The 3,971-nt window shown below is 38.8% G+C and overlaps 1 pseudogene; it reads left to right on the plus strand.

Moving 5' to 3' along the window:
• The first annotated feature begins 1,375 nt into the window (after window positions 1-1,375).
• On the plus strand, window positions 1,376-1,664 carry LOC118550125 (NADH dehydrogenase [ubiquinone] 1 beta subcomplex subunit 1 pseudogene; annotated as a pseudogene).
• Window positions 1,665-3,971: the final 2,307 nt, after the last annotated feature.

Raw genomic sequence — 3,971 nt, forward strand, 5'->3', positions numbered from 1 at the left:
GGGTGGTGTGCAGCCATGGGGCATCCTGCACACTCACTGTTTGATGGGAAAGGATATATTTCTCAGGCTTCAAACAGACAAAGAGAGTGGGATCCTACCCAGGAGAATGGCAACTAGAAAAGGGGACCACAGCAAAAGACCACACACACACACACACACACACACAGGAAAACAGCCCTCACCCTTTATCTCCAGAAACCCAGGATTTTCTCATGGTTTTTTCATGTCTTTGTAATTTCCCTCTCTGGTTCCTCTGTTTTTAATCTTGAGGGATGGAGACTGTAGTTGTGTTACTTCATCATCTTGGCAGGAACTAAACCAACCTAGAATCTTATATGCAGACAAATTATCAATCTAGTGTCAGGGAAAGGTATTTTCACACAAATTCTCAAAAAAGGTTACATTTCATGTACTCAAGAAGCTATTGGATGATAAGCTCCAAGAAACATGAAGTCATGGGAGACAGGGATCAGATTTAGTGAATCCACAGGGTAATAGGTGGGGGAGATCCTCAGGTGATGGTGATAGGTATAAACCAGATATAGAGGGATAGGCAATCAGTTGAGATTGAAACAGGTCATAAGGCTCTGGGAGGGACTTATTCAAGATAATGAAACTGATAAAGGAAGTACGGGAAATGACTGTAAATAACATATGCAACAATAATGTAAACACCAAATATTAATTGAACTGAAATTACAATATAAATATATGGAAGGGCGGGGGATGGGAGGAGCACATATGTGTGGTGGGGTAGGGGAAAGAAAGAGTGAAATTCTCATCTTCCATAATAGGAAGTCAACAGATAATGTGTAACACCAAAACCCAAGAAGTAGCATACAAGCATATTATTTGGAGACATGGAGGCAAATTCTTTTTTTAAAAAAGATTTTATTTATTTGACAGAGAGAGACACAGCGAGAAAGGGAACACAAGCAGGGGGAGTGGGAGCGGGAGAAGCAGGCTTCCCGCCAAGCAGGGAGCCCGATGCGGGACTCGATCCCAGGACCCTGGGATCACAACCTGAGCCAAAGGCAGACGCTTAACCGACTGAGCCACCCAGGCATCCCAAGGCAAATTCTAAAAGAGATAAAAGTGGTTGCCACTGGGAAAGGGGAAACCAGGATTCACTGTGGGTAATGGAGACCACCGTTTTTCATAATAAGTCTTATAGGACCTTGTAACTTTTTAAAAATATGCATATGTATAACTTAGATAAAGAACATAAACTTTTTAAAAACATGATAACTAATAAATTTCTATTTTATTTTTTGTAAAAGCACACTGGATCCCAAGCAGTATAAATAAAAATAAATCCTCCCTAGGCCTGTCACAGTAAAACTACAGGTCATTAAAAATAAGAGGCACTGGGTCGCTGCCCTTGGTCGTGGGGTCATTTTTGGCATCAAGGCCGCAGCACTCAGGATGAACGTAATTCAGATTGTTTGTGACCACTGGGTACATATACTTGTGCCCATGGGGTTTGTCCTTGGATGTTATCTAGACGGAAAGAATGATGAAAAGCTGACTGCCTTCCGGAACAAGAGTTTGTTGTTTAAAAGGGAATTGAGACCCAATGAAGAAGTCACCTGGAAGTAAAGGCCCCCCGTGACTGAATTACAGAATGTTCACATTTTAAAAATTAGGAGAGAAATAAAAACACATTCATTATTTTAACAAAAGAAGAAGAAGAAGAAGAGGCACTGGAGGGTGCCTGGGTGGCTCAGTCGTTAGGCGTCTGCCTTCGGCTCAGGTCATGATTCCAGGGTCCTGGGATCGAGCTTTGCATTGGGCTCCCTGCTCAGTGGGGAGCCTGCTTCTCCCTCTCCCACTCCCCCTGCTTGTGTTCCCTCTCTCACTGTGTCTCTCTCTGTCAAATAAATGAATAAAATCTTAAAAAAAAAAAAAAATAAGAGGCACTGGAGATAAAAGGTAAAAGGATACTAATTTAACAGAGAGCAGAAATCTCAACAACTGAGACACTGAGAAACAATGAAAATAATGACTCAAAAAGCCAACAGCTAGGGGAAGGGAAGGGAAAATAAAATAAGACAAAAACAGAGAGGGAAACCATAAGAGACTCTTAACTATAGGGACCAAACTGAGGGTTGCTGGACAGGAGGTGGGTGGGGGGTAAGGTAACTGGGTGATGGGCATTAAGGAGGGCACTTGAAGTAATGAGCACTGAGTGTTGTATGCAACTGATGAATCACTAAATTCTACCTCTGAAACTAATAATACAGTATATGTTAATTAAATTGAATTTAAATAAAATTTTTTTTAAAAGCCAAGAGAAAATAACTGCCAAATTTTGACTCTATATCTAGCAAAATATTCATTCAAGAGTGAAGTAAAAGTATCTTCATATCAAGACTGAGAGTTTATCACTTTCAAATCCTTGCTGAAAGATCAGCTAAAGGATTTACTTCTGAAAGAAGAAAATTGAATCTAGAAGTAAAGCAAGAGATGCAAGAAGTCATGGTAAGCAAACAATTTGGTAAAAACATGGGTAAATCTAATAAATATTAACTATAAAAAGCAATAATTATTATGACTGATTTGGTAGATATTATTTAAAGCAAAATGACATGAAAGATGGAAGGGGGTTGATAGTGACATGGAAGATACGGGAAGGGTTAGTCTTTGTTAATGTTCTTGTATTGTTTGTATTGTTCAGAAAAAAAAGAAGGGTATTGATTACCTTAGGATTTTGTTAAGCAAAAAGTGCATGTTAAAAATGTAAGGTAACTGGGGCACCTGGGTGGCTCAGTCATTAAGCGTCTGCCTTCGGCTCAGGTCATGATCCCAGGGTCCTGGAATTGAGCCCCACATCGGGCTCCCTGCTTGGGGGGAAGCCTGCGTCTCCCTCTCCCACTCCCCCTGCTTGTGTTCCCTCTCTCGCTGTGTCTCTCTCTGTCAAATAAATAAATAAAATCTTTTTAAAAAAAAATGTAAGGTAACTGTCAAAGCACAGAAATAAAATGTATAACTTCCAAGATAACAATGGAAAAATAAGGGTCAGAGATGAACAACAAAGAAAACTGGGTCAATCCAATAGAAGACAAGAAAGGGAGGAAGAAAATATGGGGGGGGGGGAGAGAAAGCATGGTAAATGTAAAGTACAAAACATTTTAATAGAGGGGTGCCTAGCTGGCTCAATCAGAAGAGCATGCCACTCTTGATCTCAGAGTCCTCCATTCGAGCCCCATATTAGGTGTAGAGATTACTTTAAAAAATAAAGAAACTTTTTAAAAAACAGTTTAATAGAAATAGATCCAAGTACATAAATAATCACTATAAATATAACAGATTAAACCCCCTGGTTAAAAGACAGAGATCCCCAAGACAGACACTCATACAAAACAAATCAGCTATAAGCTATTTAAGGAAACACATCTAATACGTAGTAACACAAAAAGTTCTATAAAATAAAGGGATGGGAAAAGATATACCAGAAAAAAGCTGATATTGCTATTTCAATATCAGACTAAGTAGGCTTTAAGGCAAAAAAGAAAAGAAAGAAAAGCATTATGAAGGATGAAGAAGGTTGTTATATACAATAAAAGGAAGGAAGATAAAACAATACTGGACCCGTACACATCTATTGACATAGCCTAAAAGACATAAAGAAAAAAAAGTGACTGAACTGCAAGGAGTAACTGATAAGTCACAATCTCAAGAGGAGATTTTAACACATCTCTCAGAAACTGACATATCAATCAGATAAAATACTGGGTAGGCTGTAAAAAATTGAATTTAAAACTTTGTATCCAAAAGTTAGAGAATGTATATTCCTTTAAACACACATCGATCATTTACAAAAACACACATCGATCATTTACAAAAATTGATCCCTGGTAAAATCACAAAGGAAGTCTCAATAAAATACCACTAAAGCTCATCATCGAGGGGATCTTGGAGAGGTGGAAAAAAGGGAGGATAAAGATTTCTTCCTCTCCCTGGAAAGCCTA

Source organism: Halichoerus grypus, chromosome 8, assembly GCF_964656455.1.
Source record: "Halichoerus grypus chromosome 8, mHalGry1.hap1.1, whole genome shotgun sequence".
In the NCBI taxonomy this organism is placed as follows: Eukaryota; Metazoa; Chordata; class Mammalia; order Carnivora; family Phocidae; genus Halichoerus; species Halichoerus grypus.